The following is a 19908-nucleotide window of genomic DNA, read 5'->3' as shown; positions in this document are numbered from 1 at the left end:
ACGAATCATTCTATAGAGATGGCATTACTAGACTAGAACACCGCTATGAGAAATGTATCAGCCTTGGAGGAGATTATGTTGAGAAATAAAAAAAAAAATCCTTAAAAACGTTGTTTTTCTTGGTCAGGCCGGAAACTTATCAATCCACCCTCGTATTTTATTTAAACGGTGCACGCTATCTAAGCTGTCGTTCTCTTTTTTATTAATTTTATCAAATGTCCACGTTTTCAGACTACTAACTAGAAAAACTGGTTTTTACGAATGTGTCTATCCGTATGTCTGTCTGCTTGTTAGTCTGTAGATTTTAGTAGGTGAGCACAATCACTTTCGAAAGAATTGACAGATTGCATTGGTATTTAGTACACTCTTCCAGTGTCCTAAGCTAAAGGTCAAGTTCGTTAACCAGCCATTTTAGAAGAAAAATCAAAAACGGAACGCACTTTGAATATTTTTGAGACCACTTTTTTCAAGGTTAAAAAATTCTCTGGAATAGCATTTTCAAAATTTCAAAAAACACAAAAATGAACATTTTAAGCCAAATAACGAACCGAATGAAAAAAGTCAAGAGAAGAAAAATATTGTTTTTTAATGCCCTACAAGAAAATCATCAATTACATTATTACATTCTACAAATACGACGCATTTCAAATATTCTCAAATCTATAAAGGATTTTAAAATATCCCCCCCCCTCTCTAAATACACACCCTCTCCCCTGCGCACTTCAATTTTGAAGATAAATTAATGTTATTGGGCCCAACATTTTCGCTATCTCTTCTAGTTTCTTATTCCATATGGTGATTTTTGAGTTTTTAAAATAGCGAACCTATATTAGTTGATACAAGTTAGTAATTGTCAAATTTGTTCATTTAATTTGAATATAACTTTGAGGAAAACATTATTTTTTATATTGCTATGGGCTTATTATATGTTTTTCGTATCACTGATAACGAAAAATTTCAATTAAAAAAGAATTACATTCCTTTAAGAATTCATTTCCTTTAAAAAAGAATTACTTGTACCATAAACAACCAGCTAAAAATTAGCGTTATTTTCTTGAATTAAGAGTTCTTATTCTGATCCCTCTAATAGCTTAATTGGAGAATCACCTGACCGGAAATCAGAAGTTTTGTGGTTCGATTCCGAATGGAGTGAAGAAAGAGTAGAATCTTTTTTTCAAGAAATAATTTTAATTGTAATTTGAAATATTATTTTCCATCTAGTCTGATTAGACGTGAAGCATTTTCTATTATTGAACATTCTTAACTTGATCGATATTGTGTAGATTTTCTGCCTTCATGGTTTGGAGGGTTTATGCGGTCGGTAAAGTACCATCTCTGATGATATAACAGATTCCTTTAAAAAAGAATTACTTGTACCATTAACACCTAGCTAAAAATTAGCGTTATTTGCGTTACTGATCTCTCAGAATTCCTTGAAAATACGAAAAATTTATCAAATTAGAAGAATTTCAAAATGGCAAATCCAATATGGCGGCTAAAATGAGAATTTTAAAATATTAAATCGTTTTACGTGATTGCAGCACGTGTGAGTATCTAAATAAGGGTTTTCGGGGGTCTTTAATTTGTCGATACAAAAAATTGTGAATACGTTCAAATTCTGTTTTGTCTTAAGTTATTGAAAAAAAAAAATATCAAAACAATGAGTAGGGGCTAAATTCAGTATTAAAATCCAAGCAAATTAATTATTTTATGATTTAATTGTTACCTACATTTTTTCGTTGTAATTGTTAAAAAGATTTATAATAAACATGTACAAATAAATGCAACACGGGAGGTATTGAGGAGGTGGGGGAACGGGAAAGTAGGGGGGATAAAAATTGATGAAAAACTGATGTAGTGTGATTTTCAGCACAAGCTCATTTAATACAGAAATCTTCACTCAGTAAACTTGTAGTTAATAAAAAAATGAATAACTTCAACAAATCACTTTTCAACATAACCTACAATTTTCCAAGAAAACCACGAAAAATCGTTTTTTCTTAGTTTTTCTTCTCAAATTTTCATTTCCATAAAAACATTTTATTTTGACAAAACGTAATGAAAATAAACCTTTTATGTCTTGAATGATCACAACATTTTTCTAATAAAAAATTAGAAAATTCATTCGACCACTCGCCTACACCAGAGGAGGTCGAAGTATTTTGGAGAGAAGTCTACGAAGTGTAGCATAGACTGGACGCAGACTCAGGTAACATAAATAGCTTCAAGGAGCTGTATGATGCCCTCATAACACCTGATGAAGAATGCCCACCCATCACTAACGAGGAGGTGAAAAAAGTATTAAGAGGGATGAAGAACTATTCCGGCCCGGGACCAAATAGTATCAAGACCATCTGGTGGAAGAAGTTTCCTTCAACCCACCAGCATTTGGCCCGTATTTTCACCTCATATTTAAAGTCAGAAGAGCCAATTCCGGAGTGGTCAGTGCAAGGGGGCACAACACTCCTGACAAAAGTAGGCAACTTAGCTGATCCGAAGAATTACAGGCCAATCACTTGTCTGAACACACTGTATGAGATATACACAACCATCATAAATGATAGAATTGTTCGGGCAATTGAACTTGTGTGGCAAGATATGTATGAACAACACGGCTTAAAGAAAGGAGTAGCAGGATGTCGGGAGAACCTGCTCATCGACAGATGTGTCTGCAAAGATGCAGCATACTACCCGCGTGACCTATCGATGGCCTGGATTAATTACCGGAAAGCTTTCGATTCGACCTCCAATAGACTTATCATCTGCCTGTTGGAAAGCTTAAAGGTTCATCCGCAAATCGTGAGGTAAATAGAGAGATTGATGCCGCTTTGGAAAACCAGATTTACTATCTCATCTGCAAAAAATCGTGTGACAACTAACAAGGTCACCTTTCAGAGAGGTGTCTTTCAGGGCAACACCATGAGCCCACTCCTCTTTTCCCTTACATTACTGCCACTATCTTTAGCACTTCGCTAATCACGCGGGTATTTTGCGGCAAACCTGCATATCGAAAGTACAAGGTCCCTCATGTATTGTACATGGACGATCTTAAGATCTATTATAAAAACAAAGAGTAACTACATCTAGCTCTAGAGATTGTCAAACGATATATTAAGGAAATAGGAATGGAACTTGGGTGAGACAAATGCGCCAAGTTTTATTTGAAGCGAGAAAATCTTAATGACAATCCTGAAAATCCTGAGCGTGCCATAGAGCCGCATTCAAGATGTGACATCTATAAAGGATAATCTCCGAAGCAGATACAAACGTCTCATCCGGCAGATTTGGTCTTCCGAACTGTCGGTGAGGAACAAAGTATCTGTAACGAACATGCCTGCCGTCCCGATAGTACTCTATTCATTTTTAGTGGTACCATGTATATGAACAGAAGCATGCAACTAAAGTCTTCTGTTCTGCGACTTTACATCTCACGCCGTCAAGGTGGTCGCGGAATAATGAATTTCGAATCTCTTCACAACAGGATCATTCTGGGTATAGCACATAGAGTCGCAAATGGAAGAGAACCTCATCTTAAAATAGTCAGGAAGCGCGAAGAAGTGGTCAAAGGAGTGTTTCTGTACAAAGCAGCCGAGTAGGCTGCTGAAACACTCGGACTTAACTTCAGTATTAGGGATGAGTAAAATGCATCAAATCTTATCTATCTCGAGTACTCACTCCTGAAAGCCCAGATTAAGAAAGCACAAGAGAAAATCTTCCGTGGACAGCTCCTAGATAAGAGGATGCACGGCATCTTCCACAGAAATGTGGAGGATCAGTCAATGTCCTGTAAGGCTAAATTTGCTTTCCTTGAATCAACCGGATTGAAGTCTGGCACGGAGGGCTTCATTTTGTCATGTCAGGATGGTGTCCTTTCCACCTTAACATACCATCGCCACATTTTGAGCCAAGACATTCCTGATGATAGTTGCAGGGCGTGCCATGCACACCCCGAGCATTTAGCTCACATACTATCTAGTTGTCCAACTCACGCGGGAACGACCTACATTCAAAGGCACAATGCGGCACTAAGAGTGCTTTATTACCATCTCTGTCACTCTTACGGCATTAACCTTAATATCGCTCCTCTAAATGCTTCTAGGGAAATTGAGTCAATTGTCGAGAATGGGAAGTGCCGCATATACTGGAACTTTATGTTCTCGACAATTGTTTCTGCTGCTCACTCGAGGTCTGACATGCTTCTTCTTGACTTAAGCGAACCATATTTGTTATCGAATTTTCGGCACCAGCTGACAAAAACATGGCCAAGGAGAATGAGAAGAAAGAGTCCTTATCATCGGCGCTCTTGGAGGTGCCAAGCTTTCACTCGCTAATGGCCTAAAAAGCCTCCTTGCGTGTCAACAATATGCTAAAACACTTGCGGGAAAAATGCAGAAGGCGGTAGTCCTTGGGTCGCTCCATGTTCTTGGGGTTCACAAGGCTTTTGCTGGATCGTCGTATTGATTCCGTTACAGACTGTAACCACCTATCTCACGGTTGTGAGACGTGGTTGTGGCTGAAATTTTACCGCGATTTCGCTGGGAGCGAGTGTAATTTTCCAGATTAGCACCCACTCCCGGCGAAATTCTGCGGCTGTCCTTATGACAAATTTTTAATTATATGTATATATATATATTTATAAAGGAGGGCCAGGAATAGGAAAATGATATTATATAAACTCCCATTTAACACAATGCTACTGCAGGTTGTAGACCTTCTCAGCATGAAACGCTAACCAGCTGTGACTTCCAGTTGAAACTAGTCACTCCCGCCCCCTCATTAATCGAAGTTTCGTTTAACTGTCGTTGTAACCAGACTCTCTAACCTAGTCGATTTGAGAGAATCTTTAAGTCAATCATTGGAAGATTAAGCAATAGGGCACCACAACTGCGATGTAGAACACGAGGCGATAGAAAATTCAATTAAGAAAGTCTGCACTGAGGTTAGGGATATAATTCAGAAGTTAAAAAACATTGAAGCTGCTGTGTAGATCGTTTATGTAACATTCACGTCGTAAAAATAATATTGGAAATGAGCAAGTTCAGTTTATGAAAGATCGTAAGAAGTTGTAATAAAATGTTAAAAAACAAAATTTGTTTAAGGAACGCGCATTTTATGTTAAACGAGACAATGAAACTATGTCAGTTTTAATGCCAATGCATGTTATTAATTGTAATAATATGAATTTATGAAAATGATATACAATTTCAGGGACAAACTCGAGTGCGAAGCAGGAAATACGTGGTGAGAATGTGTTCATTAAAGCCAAAGGAGCTTTAACAAAAGAGAATTCACAATCACCATAATACTGTTGTCGATGCTTTGACCTTCAAACTTGCGAGGCGCGCGCACAACTTGCGATAAGGGTAGGCCCACAAGGTGGGCAGATTTTTTAAATTAGGAATAAGTTGTTGAATTTTCAACTTATTATAGTCCTCGTTGGCATTTAGTACCTAATAATGTATATTATTTTTTATAATTGGAAAATTGCAAAAAAATAGCAATACCGTAGAATTAAAAAAGTTAACCGAGAAATTAACATTCTGTAAAATTTGAACTAAATGTGAACTTAAATTTTAACAAAATTTGTTTTGAAATTAGGGTATCAATAAATAAGATTTCAAAAAAATCCTTTCCAGACAATCTTTACTATAGAATGATTTTTTTAAAACTTGTAATGATTTTAGACAATTTCATACGAAAAATAAATTTAAAATATTTTCATCAAATGTACGTTGCTATATAATTTATGTTCAAGAATTCTTCAGCCACGCATTTTGTTAATATTAAGTTAATTACTTTTTTTTACAATACATTTTAATAAAGGTTTTCGTCAAATCCACAACGAAAATATCTTCAAAGTATATATGAAGCCATATGTATATATACACAGTCGCACAAAAAAAACAAGTGTGCGGATCTGGTAACAAGACATACGTATTCCTATGGATTTTGGGGCGCTGAATTCAAATTCGGTATCAAAAATTACCAATCACGTCATGGTTGAGCCATAACCTCAAAAAATGACGAAAAATCATGCACTGAGGCAAATAAATTTCAAAATAATGCCAGTGATGTAAATTTTCACTTCAAAAACATGTCGACAACTGTGAAGGATCAACCCTTGTCTGATGTCAACTTATTTAACATAACTCTAACCAACAGAACCTGCCCTCACCTAACCTGAATTAACAGAAATTTATTGAACTACACGTAAAGTTCTGGAAGCATATGTTCCCAGTAGCAAATGTGTGCTACATCGAATGGGTCAACTCGAGCCTAACCTAGAAATAAATCTAACCTAGCCTAACCTAACCTAACCACACGAAACACAATTAAACTGATTGTGTTGTCCCGTTGTGTTTGCGGTACCGTTTCATTCGGCTTCGGCTTAACCTACATAAAGGTTTAACCTATCCTAACCTAAAAAAACCTGACCTAACCTAACCGATTACGCTGGCAAACCTGTTCTTGCGTACTTTCATATTTTGACATTAATAGCAGTAAATGTCTGGAGTTTTGTAACCGCTTGTTGCTAGCATTATTCGTCTGTGTCTCTAACCAGGGCACCTCCACGTGGTGACGGTGAGCAAGAACAAGGGGAACGTTTTCATCAAGACATAAAAGTGATGGAACAACGATATCAGAGTAGTTGAGACGAGGTCATGATGGCTGATTTTTGCTGGATGTTGAAAAGGGAAATGAATGTAGGTCTTAAACGTAAGCGTAACCCTTTGCATCGTTCCATCGCTTCTTCAAATGAGTAATGTGCGTATAAATTTTTAACCACCTGTAGTACAATGAAATAAATTTTATTGTGTTACAACGGGAACACTTTAGTTAAGTTGTGTTGCGTTAAGCAAAATTTCGTTAGGTTCTATTAAGTTAGATTCATTTGTAGGTTAAGATCGAGTTAACCTATTAAATATAGCACACATTTAAGACTGAGAACCGTACGCTTACATAGCTACACGTGTGGTTGAATTTCATTCAGCTAGGTTAGGTTCGGTCAGGTTTTGTTAGGTTAGGATAGGTTAAACCACTATGTAGGTTAAGCCAAAGCTGAATGAAACGGTACCGCAAACACGACGGGACAACACAATGAGTTTAATTGTGTTACGTTAAGTTAGGTTAGGTTGGTTTTTTTAGGTTAGGATAGGTTTGACCTCTTTGCAGGTTAAGCCCAAGCTGATTCAAACGGTACCGCAAACACATCGGGACAACACAATCAGTTTAATTGTGTTTCGTGAGGTTAGGTTAGGTTAGATTTATTTCTAGGTTCGGCTCGAGTTGACCCATTCAATGTAGCACACATTTGCTACTGGGAAAATATGCTTCCAGAGCTTTACGTGTAGTTCAATAAATTTCTGTTAATTCAGGTTAGGTGAGGTCAGGTTCTGTTGGGTAAAGTTATGTTAAATAAGTTGATATCAGACCAGAGTTGATGCTTCACAGTTGTCGACATGTTGTGGAAGTGAAAATTTGCATCACTGGCATTATTTTGAAATTTATTTGCCGCAGTGCATGATTTTTCGTCATGTTTTGAGGTTATGGCTCAACCATGACGTGATGGGTGATTTTTGATACCGAATTTGAATTCAACGCCCCAAAATCCATAGGAATACGTGTGTCTTGTTACCAGATCCGCACACTTATTTTTTTGTGTATGGCTGTGTAATTATTGTGATATAGGGTTATAATATGAGTATATAAAATTTTAGAATATACTGCTATATTAGCATAATATTATTGAAAGGGATATTATTATAGTATGGCAATATATGGTATAATATTGTCGTATAATTTATATAATATAACTATAGCGATAATAGGCGCAGTTTACAATATACTGATACCGATAAGTTAAGTGATAATAAAATGTAACGCTGCACATCGAGAGAGACAAAGCGCACTTCCAAATGAAATAAGCAATCGAGTACCTCATGAGAACAACGCACCAACTTCCGACGAGCCTCATCCAGTTTTGCCACAATGAAAATTGCATTTGTACTCTGAAAGTGTATTCAATATTCTGAAATTGTACTTTCGTTGCCAGCGTTGCGGCGGCGCCGCATACTATTAAACTATGGCGCGAAATTCAAATTATTTATTTTAAAATAGCCTTATTTTTATTCTTTATTTATTATTCAAACAGTTAATTATTTTAAATAATATTAATAACACAGGCGAAAAAATTTTTACCTAAAGACTGGACTATGTGACCCCGAAGGATTTTGATCGCTCAGATCTTATCTGCCTGTAAGCCGTACTCGTATGAACAGTACAACTAAGTCGATACTGAACCGAGCCATTCGAAACACGAAATCGGTTACACTACGGGTACTATAGTGGGACTCCAGGGCCGTTTTGAATTCGTATGGACTTCTCTTTCTATCTCCACACGTTAAAAAAGGAGGACCCTTCTATTTTCGACTTTCGATTTTAAAAACGGTCCCGGAGTCCCATTGTGCAACTCTGAAGTCTTGAACCACAAGAGTGAAGGAGACAGCAGTTTTCTCCATCTCTCCAACTCTCATTAAAACAAGCACAGTGCACACTTTTGATTTGTCATCAACTGTGGAAATGTCTTAACGGCATCGGCCAATCGCAGTGGTACATGAGGCGGAGTGCCCAACACGCTAATTCCAAACATATTTAAAAATAAAATCTTAAAAACACAAATTCAGCATTTGTACTCAAATGCACTTGAAAAAAAGTGTACAATGTAAATTGTACTCAAATTGTGATTGTGGTACTTACGTACACAAATTTCACGAAATGTACTTTTTCAGTACAATTGTACTGAAAACGGCAACACTGGCCTCGTCCTGATTGACTCCTCAATGGAGAGTGGGGGACTCGGCGACGAGATTCCCTCTAATCGACTTCCGCACGGAGTGGGAGAGGCTGCTCGGCCAGCGAAGTGGGAGGGCCTGCTACAATCGAATAAAAGGATGCGTTTCATCCAGTCCAGGGAGAAAGATATAATAAATAAGTATCATTTAAACTTTCGCTGTTTATTTCTGTTCCTACGAGAATTTCAATCCGTTCTTTTCAAAACGAACATTTCAAACGTGGGAATTTCTATTCATCTCTACATTTAGGACTCGTCCGTTCTCACTCACAAACCGTCAACTCTTTTATCCGGGTCGTCCCATCCAATAGTACCTAGGGAAGAGTTGACTGTTCATTGATACTCAGAATTTGGAATCCCTTCTGGAGGTCTCACCGGGTCGTCTTAAAAGATAGTTGCCTAGTCGCCGCTCTGGATGGAAGGACGAAATTATAAGAAGAGAAAGGCGTCGCGCAAGTGTCCAGGACGTCCGAACGGTCAATATGAGTCGCCGAGACCTCACGAAACTCATCGCCAGGAGGTCATAGAGATCAACGAATCCCATCACCAGGAGGTGTTGGGAATCCAAGGACGCCAGGAGACTAGACAGTCCGTCTCCTATCGCCATCAAGAAGAGGTCGAACCGACGTTTATGGTGTCGCCTCTCGGTCGCTTTCAACAACCACCTGGGCCAGGCATCAGCCCAAGGAGGGCTCTCCGACAACGTAAGACGAAAAGGGCCGGATAGGCACAGGCCCGAAAAACCTTAATCCCGATTGCCGCGAACCAGAACTGAGCCACGGTTTTGACGCTCGATACCAATCTGGTAATCCTCTAGAACCCGCAGCAAATTCCGGCCGGATATAATCCTTCCACCAGAAAACCATTGGAGGTGAAAGTTTATAAAGTGCACCCGGAGGTAGCAGCCGATCATTTTTCTGAGCCAGCCAGCAAACGGATTCGATTAAATTATCCAAACCATTTCGAAGGACGGACAGTAGTTAGGGACCCGCAGGGAAGGAACTTCATCCTCTGGAAGTTCTTCCAGAGGCAAGGGTTATGTCAACGATTACAGATAATGGACCAAAATCACCCTTGGAAACTATTTATTCAAGCCAAGGTACGTCGTACATATTTAGAATCACCTCATGGCCGTCAGAATGTTCCCCAGGGTATGAGAGACCTGGACGCCTGGCTACAGAAGAAACAAGGTTAAGCGTTCGTCGGCCCGCTCCCAGAGTAAAGATACACCTGTCGAAAGAACCGTTAATACTCGAAACCACTCAAGAACCAACGGCTCGTCTCAGGGCCAACAGTCCATCAAACAAAGAAAACTTATCGTTTAATCAAACATTGGGAAAGTATAAACGGAAAGCAAGGGAATAGGGCGGAACCAAACGGGTGATCTTGAAAAAGGAAATTAAAAAACAGAAGTTAATTTCAAAATCGTGGAAATTTTTTGTGTTTTATGGTAAGAACAAACGAAAGCCCTGGAATATCGCTCATTACTAGAATTATTAGTATTATTTTTTAGTGTTATTATTATTTAATTTATTTTTTAAATAATGCGAAACATAGGTACATAAACAGCTGATAAATATACATACATGTAACTTTTGCAGATTTAATCAAATTTACTTATGAGGGCCATCATTACGTGCCTACAAGTTCTAAACAATTTAATCATTTTCAATTTATCTGACCCTAAAGTCGAAAAAGAACCTCAATATTCTCAAATAAATTCAAAATATATAATATTTCTATACAATATATGACAATCAAATCGTTAAATTTTGGTTTGAAAAATGCCCATTTCCAACAAATAGCTAGTTCAAAATTGTGAATTTAATTTAAAATTTAAGATAACCGATGTTTCTTTTAAATCTAAAGATTAATAAAAATCTAAAACATAGTATAATCTTATTTCTGAAAAATACCCATTTTTATGAAAAAATGGTTGCGAATTGTAAGTCATCCTATTTTAAATTAAATTCATTTTATTTCAAATTACCGGTTTCTGATAAAAAGTGTTAACATAAACTTAAATTGTTCAAAATTGTTAAAATTTCTTCGAAATCTAATAGTTTTGTATTAAAAATATCAATCATTCTCAATGAAAAACACTAACATAACATAACAGAAGATTATTGAGAATTGTAAATCTTTTCCGAAATCCAATGATTTTCCTGCAAAATAATCTATTTTCCGTGAAAAACGTTAATATGACACGAAACTGTTCAAAAATTGCACATGCTATTAGAATTATAATGCATTTTGTTGAAAGTACCATTTTTGTTCTAAAACGTTAACCTAATCTAAAATTGTTAAAAATTGGAAATCTTGATAATTTTTGTTTTAAAAAAAACTTATTTTCAATGCAAAAAAAAGCGAAAACCACCTAATATTATTATTAAATTTTAAGTCTTCTTTGAAACTTTTTGATTTTATACCTTTTTTTTATCCAGCAAAAAGCAATGATAAAAAAATGTGTAATATTTTCAGCAAATTATTAGAAAAAGTCTTTACAATTTAAAGATGTTAATTTGAAATTAAAGAAATTTAAATGAGATTAAAATCGAATTTAAAATCCTTTTGAACATCCAATAATAAAATTGATGTGCAGAATTCCTGAAAATAAAACCAAGAATCCAACGACCAAATTAGTGGGACACCAACCAACCCCTTTTGCAAATCGTCCAAGGACGCTGCTTAAATTATAACTACTGTAAAAACTGGTTGAAAATTGCGAGTCGGTTTGTAAACGTTTTAATATTATTCATGCGTTAATTTTACAAGTTTATTGTGAACTTGCAAAGATTAACAGTGCCATTTTACAATGCTTGTATCAATTTGACCGTAAAAGTGTAATATTACCACAAGAATCAGTGGACATAAAAATACCACTTATTGACAAGGTAAATTTTAACCATACTATAGCAAATATTATCATGCACTTTTACCAGGTTTCTATAAAATCACAAACTGTACTGTAATCTAATTCACATTGAAAGTGTAAAAAAGCAGAACGATGGAAATATTTCCAGAATTTTGTACTTCCTCTGCAGAGGAAAATAAATCAGCGGGCGAGTGTCACTCGACAACACTACAACGCCTTAGCAGGTTTTTCAACCATGCAGTAAAATTACCACGTTAATCACTGGTATTTTTATGTCCAACGATTAATGCAGTAATTTTCAACCACTTTTTTACAGAGTGGCATTACGTATGCTGTACACCACATCTTTATATTGTAGTATTCCAGGAAGTTGTTAGTTTTAATTAGTACCTGCACTTTTTCAAATGCGACTGTATGGTATCCCTTTAACCAAAAATAATTTTGACCTCGACAACAGCAACATCTAACACACGAACTATTGGGTATCTTAAAGATGTTAGAGTAATTTTGATGAAAAAGATCAGTGGATATCAATAACATTTTAATCAAAAATATTATACTAAGATCTAAAATAATTTAATACTATAAGCAGCAGATATGAATCGGGAGATGGCCGATCTAATTGAATAATAGAATATTTGAGAATGTGAAAAACATACGCTGATAACTGCGCCCTCTTATCGGATGTACCTAACAGTTACTTTGAAAGTGCACTTTGCGCGTCGGTAAATGATCAAAGTTAGTAATTTCTGAAATAATTTACCTTTAAAGTTTCTGCTTAAGGACTTACCATTAGCACTACCTGCAAAGTGCACAATTATTAACCACCAGAGTACAATATTATGTTTATAACTTATATTTATATTGCCGTTTTCTTATTAAAAGTGCAGAATTAAGAGACGAAAGTTATTAATTAAGAACCAAAGGTAAAATAATTTATAGTTTTTTAATTTGTTCAAAAATAAACCGATGTTAATATTTTCATAAACAAAGAAAGATTTGCAAAGAAAAAGAGGACATTTGTAGATCTCCTAATAAAGAACAATTAATTTGTATTTTTTGGCTTTTTAAAGAGACATTTTTATAGAATTCTTTAAAAACCATTAGACTAAAATTCTTTAGAAATCTAAATTTTTATTACATTAAAAAAATTATGATTTAACATAAAAATTAATTAGACAAATTTGTTAAAATCAAAAACTATCTTTCCAAAATTAATTTTGTAATTTTTAAGAATTTTTTCAGTGACTCAAAAAATTATTTAAGTTATAACTGTCTACTAATTAAGGGGGGTTCCTACTTTGTTGGGACGAAATCCGGCTGTTTTTTTGGGAATATTTTTTGAGAAAAGTATAAAAGATAGGAGGCTGAAATCTTCCACAATTGTTTGTCCATGTTTATTGTAGTACTACAACATTTTTTGGGTCGTTACATAAAAAGGGGGGAAGGGGGCATTGATCAACGGCGGGTGGTCGACGGCGACTTTTCCCCCTGGTGGAAGATCTGTCCGCCGTTGAAAAAATCTGAAACAAAAAATCAAAATATTTTCTTAATCTATACACTATAGCGCACAACATAGACTAGAATAGAGAAAATAAATGAAAAATGAGGAACTTATGAGATTTTGAAAAAATAGATTTTTTTCACGTTTTTTTTTTGCTACTAATTATTTTTTTAAATAAACAATTTTCAATATTATTTGATGACTGTAGTCTACTTTGTGTGGACATCTTCTGAGAACATGTCAACAAAGTTTCATAGCGATTGCTCAATTTTAGCGCCTTGGGGGACTTCCACCAACACGGAAAACGTGGTTTTGAGAAAAACGCAAAAAATTATGTTGAACTTTTGCGCTATAATTACACTTATTCATCATTTCGTATGTTTTCGGGGTCGCCTGATTTCAAATCTACCATCATATTTGCAAAATTCATTTGTTTAAAAAACTTTCATAAACAATTTTTTAAAACAAATTACAATTTTTGAATGAAAGCTTTCCATAGCTTTCGATATCACAAATTTCAAATCTGGTACTATTTTTGCAATAAAAAATTATTCAAACAATTTATTTAATAAAAACTATTGCAAAATTACTTTTTTCCAAGATTCATATGATTTTCATAGTTCAAGCGGTCAGAAATCACGAATTTGACATCAGACTTACAACAATCATTTGTTTAAATAAAGTTCAGAAAATGAGAGTACTTACGCCTAGTCAGTTATGCCAGGTCCATACAAGCCACCTTCCTCATTCACGTGAAAAACAAGCCTAAACCCGGAACCGGTTGCGCTCAAACCGGTTGCAATTCAATGGCCCACAATTTTCAAATTTTTTGAGATTTTGACTTCAAATTTTCCAGGTATATTTTTGAAACATATATCTACCCGAAAATGCAAAAAGAAAAAAAAATTTTTGACCCAATAAAGTAGGAACCCCCCTTAATTCTATTAATAAATATTACGAATTTACTGTACCATGTAATTTGTTTAAATCAAAGTTTCTATAAGTGATTTATTTCATGATAAAAGACAACATTTTAATTTCATTAGATTTCTCAATATATAATTATAATTAGGAAATAATGCTGCTATTAACATTTTGCTACCGCAATATATAATTTGTAAACTTTTTCACACTTATAAAAATATAAGAAAAATTAAATAATTAGAAGACTTACAATATCTTAGTTTACGAAAGGACCCCGCACAGAATGCATGGGAATCTTTCGGGTGATTTGTTTATAACTTGGTAATTTTGTAGGATATAAGGGCTCAATGGAAAATCGCTAAAAAAGGTGTTTTTTTCAATGGTCAGTTTTCACGCTACACGGTGCCAAGTGCTCAATATAAGAGCATAAGATATATCCGTATTCTAAATGAAAGCAAAAACTACGACAAAATCAGTATCACGCATTTAAATGTGGTAAAAATTACGTCCGTTTCACACAGCGCGCTTTTCGCAATGGCCGAACGCTAAGCGCTCAATATTTCGAATTAACTGTAGCACTCACTGTTTCAGGGCAGCAACGATGATAAAATAAGGTAAATATCAAGTGCTGCCGTTGCGAGGAGAAGACGGTATATATAATTGGCACAAACGCACTTGATAATGATCTTATTTTAGACGCGTTGCTGCCTTGAAACTGTGATTAATGCACTTAATCCCAAATATTGAACCCTTCGCGTTCAGAAATTGCAAGAAGCGGAGTATTTACATAATTGACATAACCTCCAATTAAACTAAGCTCCCTTTGCATCCTTTCTCCACTCGAAGCAGTAATTGTATCCCTTATGAGAAAACCTTTCGCGCTTCGTCGTTGCAAGAAGAGTATAATATATATGCTTGAGACAATCGCACACGAATATGACCTTATTTTAGAACCTTTGCTGCCCAGAAACAGTAAGTGTCGTAGTTGATTCTTAATATTGAGCGCTTAGCGTTCGACCCTTGCGAGAAGAGGTCGATATATATAATTGAGAAAATTTCACAAGATTAAGACCTCATTTTAGAACCATTGCTGCCCTGAAATAGTGAGTGTTTTAGTTGATTCAAAATATTAAGCGCTTAGCGTTCGACCGTTGCGATCAGAGGTAAAAATATATAATTGAGACAATTTCACATGATTAAAACCTTATTTTAGAACCAATGCTGCCCTACAACAGTGAGTGTTGCAGTTAATTCAAAAATATTGAGCGCTTCGCGTTTTAACATTGTGAGAAGTAGGCGATATATATTATTGGAACATCTGCTGCCCTTAAATTGCCAATTTTGCAGCTTAGTCAGAATAAGGAGCGCTTAGCGTTCGGGAGTTGCGGGAAGAGGGCGATTCTTATAATTGGCATCACCGCATTTGATACAAGCCTTATTTTATCACCGTTGCTTTCCACAAACAGTGCGTGCCGCAGTTGATTAAACATATTGAGCGCTTAACGTTCGAGCGTTGCCAGAAGCGCCCTGTGTTAGACGGACGTAAAGTTTACCACATTTTAATGCGTGATGTTGTTTTTGTCGTAATTTTTGCTTTCAGTGCTATAAGGATATATCTTATGTATTCTCTGCGGGGTCCTTTTCAAACCATTGGTACCGATAAAAAAAAAATAGTTACCGGTAACGATAATAAGATTTTTGGGAAAGTTTAAATGATTTAGGTTTTAGAATTATTTATTTAGAACAGAATCTAAAAGATTTTAAGACAACTAAAAACTTGCGTAGAAAAACTGAATTATTTCAAAAGATATTTTAAAGGCTTTAAAGTTTAAAAATAATGTATAATTTGAAAAATCTCCAACAATTTTAAATCAAACGTACATTTTTTAGTATTTGAAAAAATTTAGAAGCTTTTTAAGAATTTTGAAAGAACATGAAAATGTTCTTAAGATTTCTTTGAATATTTCTAAAAATGTAAAAAAAAGTCTCGAAGGTTCAAGGCAATTTTTTTCATTTTTAAGAATTTAAAAAATTTTAACAAACATTCGAGTCAGTTTGATAATTATTTATGAATTTTAGAAATTTTAAAGAATAAAAATATTGTAAACCTTAATTAGTTTTTGGAATGTTAGGAAAATGTATTTACATAACTTTAAAAACAAACTGGTAAAACTTCATTTCTTGTCATCAAATCTCGAAATATACTTTGAGCTCGAATTTAATTGTTCAAAAACTTTTAACAACTAAGCAGTTATTCGAAATATTATTTTGTATTAAAAATGAGTCTAATTAGGAAAAAAATTATCAGCTTTTAAGAAAGCCTTTTTTAAAGAGTTATTTTATTTTTATTCCATTTGTTTGAGGAATTATATTTCTCGGAGACTCTCCGCCGGTTCTGTGAAGTAGAAATAACAAGCCTGGCAAATTGATCTCGGCCAAACAAATAACACTTTACTACAATAAATTGTGCGCTTTGAAAACAAATCCACACATTGAGGTCCAATTTTATCAAGGAAAGACGGTTTTTAAATGTTCTTTTTCATGGTTTTTCAGTTGTATCATTTTTTGAAAAGTTTAAAAGTGTTTTAAAGTATTTATCAATTTTCTTTAAACAAATTTTTTCACCATGAAAATAAAAACATCATGAACTTTCCCAGGAATGTTAAAATTTTTTAAAATTATTTAAAACCTTTCAAAATTCTGCAAAAAGTTTCAAAATTTTATTTCGAAACTTGAAAAATCTACATTTTCTTTAAATTTGTTAAAAATCTTGTCAATACTAAAATTATTTTTCAATAGACTCAAAACGATGTTTTAAATGAATTCAAATTTTCTCTGGTTTTTTTTTTTTTTGACATTGTGCAAATTAATAAAATTTGAAATGTTTTAAATTGTTTTTGAGTATTAGCTTAAAACTATTTTTTCAAAACAAAAAATTATTTTAAACTTCACAGTAACCTTAAGAAAATGTTTGTGTTATTTTGAAATCTTTTTAAATAATCTTTTCAAATGAGTGTTTAAAATTTTTTTAATCATTGTACATTTTCTTAGAAATAAGATTGATTTTTCGTCTTTCCAAAAATTTTTAAAACTCTCTATGAGCCGCTTCTCCGGCTTGCTGCGGCCATAAGCCTGAACTTTGGGTATTCATTATTTCTAGGAATTGTGTCAAGTGCTGCATCAGGACATGCATTTTCAGGGTTTCGGTTGTATTTATGCTTAACAATGGGCTATGCAATTCTTTAATGAGCTTTCCTATATTTGCAATCGAATCAAGTCTCTTGATCGAAAAACATGAATTAACAATTTTATTTATTATTATAAATGTAGTGACATAGGGTGTGATGGGAAATGGACTGACACCTATATAAATTTCTCGATCGAAGAGTTTGTCAGCTTCTCTTAACAATTTTCTGCATGCATTGCCTTTAAATACCTCTCCATGATGATTCTTTGACACTAACTTTAGTTTTACAGGCCACAAAACAGCTTTCTCTCGATCGATAAGGTGCAATAATCCATCCCAAAACAAATAGTCAACAAACCCTTATAATATATGAAGTTCTCGAATTGTACATTTATCAAGAATCAACAAATCGTCTTTTTCTTTAAAAAGTGGCTCATTTATTGTATTGCGACAGTTCTTAGCTAACTTTTTATTTTTGCCAAGAGAAATAAACTTGTCGTAATCTTTTCTCAAATCACAAAATTTTTTAAGAGGTAAAACTTCCACTTCATCGGAAACATGATTTGCGTTAACAAATTTCCCTAAATCTTGAAGAACAACAAAGCAATAAGGACAAGGATACATTCACGTCGCCGTTTATTGTCCATTCACGATCAGTAAGATATTGAAATCAGAGAAAAATTTGAAAGAAATATTATTAATGTTCACTAAATTGAATAGAAGTTTAATATTTTCATAGCTTTCTTTGAGGTCAGGTACTATACACTGCATAATCAGATTTTTTAATACTTGTTTCTGCATTTGATGCTTTCTTACTGTTTTAAGAATCAAGTCTTCTTTGTTTTTTAGGTATATCATTTCCCAAATCAATCTCAGTTGGTGTGTGAGGAATTCTTGACAAACAAATTTTTAAAAAACCTTACCACCATCTGGCATTACTTTAACGAGATAGTCACCAACAAAATTACGCATTTCTAATACAGTCTCAAGCAGTTCTTCAGCATCAGCCCAGACGACAGGTCTCATTTCTTTTTTCTTAGAATTCTTACTATTAAATTCTAACATATCAATATTGTAGATATCTTTTAATAATTTTGTTCGTTCACTAACGTGGTGTGAATAATTAGCAGGCACAAACATTCGACCAGCAGAATGTCGAATAAAAGTAGTAAAGTTATTCATATGTAGAATCGAACATCCAGTGTTTGTATGGAAATTATCTCAAACTTTTGATGAAAATGTGACTGCAGTTCTTTTTTCTTCAAGAAAGATTCGTTTTCTACGTCATTCAGTGTTCAGCGTAATAGAATCTGTGCTATTACTTTTAGCTTTTTTTATTGACAATTTCCGACGCAACCTATTCTTGCTTCTCATTTGGCAATTCATTTACGAGTTTCGCAACAATTTTTCGAGCTACATGTTCTTGCTTACTACAAGCATACCTTTTATCTTTGTGAACTTCAGTCTTACATATTTTACAAATTGTCATTGTATTTGATTGAACAGAAGTTTTTACTTTAGGAAGTGATTTTTGAATTTTGCGAGTCATAAAATCCATTTGAAGCTGTAATTTTAGTACTTACGTCTTTTTTCACTCCTATTGTGTTACGCAGATGTGTTTTCGATCTGCCAGTCTTAGATAACAATATGTTTTCATAGTTAGGGAACGTTGGTAATGGTCTCTTCAAATCATTTTTCTCATGTTGAAGTAATACTAAACGACATGCAGCACATATACTCAAGGGAAAACTTTTATCTCTCAAGTTATAATTTTTATTAATATGCTTTACAATCAATTTCTGATGAGTTTCTGTTAATTGAAAATTACTGTAACTTTTCTGTCCAAGAACAACTTTCTTTCCACATTGTCCACAAACTTTTACCCTATTCTCTTGATAACTACTTGCACAACTGAGATGTGTAGGCATTATAGACACACTTTTCAATACACTTAATGATATACAAATCAACATTGATTATCGACAACGTGTAATACCTTTTTGCACAAACTCAGATGTATGTTTCGATAACCACATCAAACAAGACACTGAGCAAAAATTCTATAATTGCCTCATTCTAAAAATCATTTGTTTTTGTAAACTGCTCAAAACTTCACACATGAGCGGAGAAACTATTGAGTCGAATGCAAAATATCGGGTCCCTGTACGAAGGGCTTCTGCTGAATATAGTTACAAAAATAAACAGACAGTCGCGGACAATTGTTCAGGGGTGGTCCCGAAGGAATTAACCCCCAAGCGGAGGTGTGAAAACCGTGCCGAAAGCTGAATGGCAGCTGGGTGAGGTGTCCAGAACGGTGACTCTGGGATACCAGGAAACCTCTCAGAGTAAGCAGCCTTATCCTTGCATGCGGGGCTCTACAAGGATGGACGAACCCCTTTCCCTAGCTTCTCATGGGAACAACAATGACAACACCAAACATAGTTGTAGTAAGTTAGGTTCAAAAAAACAGAACGCACAGGGCTCCCGACAATGGGTCGGCCAACAATGCCGACCAATCTAGAGCTGGGGGAGCCAATGAAAATGGATTCAATGCGATGGATCGGCGG

At 34.7% G+C, this 19908-nt stretch overlaps 1 protein-coding gene across 6 annotated transcripts in view; it reads right to left on the bottom strand.

Annotated features, from left to right (window-relative positions):
* Positions 1-19908, bottom strand: part of LOC117178774 (probable deoxyhypusine synthase) — a 178163-nt gene that overhangs the window by 132477 nt on the left and 25778 nt on the right. The window contains exons 2-3 of one of the 6 annotated variants that reach the window (XM_033370240.1): positions 13027-13249; positions 12490-12528 (exon numbers count right to left, since the gene is read on the bottom strand). The exons of 4 other annotated variants lie outside the window; for them this stretch is intronic. The gene's annotated coding sequence lies outside the window, so the exon portion shown is untranslated. Of the gene's footprint in view, positions 1-12489; positions 12529-13026; positions 13250-19908 lie in introns of those variants that run through there. One more of the 6 variants, XM_033370242.1, reaches the window with a different exon arrangement.

This window comes from Belonocnema kinseyi, chromosome 8 (assembly GCF_010883055.1).
Source record: "Belonocnema kinseyi isolate 2016_QV_RU_SX_M_011 chromosome 8, B_treatae_v1, whole genome shotgun sequence".
In the NCBI taxonomy this organism is placed as follows: Eukaryota; Metazoa; Arthropoda; class Insecta; order Hymenoptera; family Cynipidae; genus Belonocnema; species Belonocnema kinseyi.
Note: the sequence above shows the minus strand (reverse complement) of the source record. Positions and strands in the feature narration are given on the sequence as shown.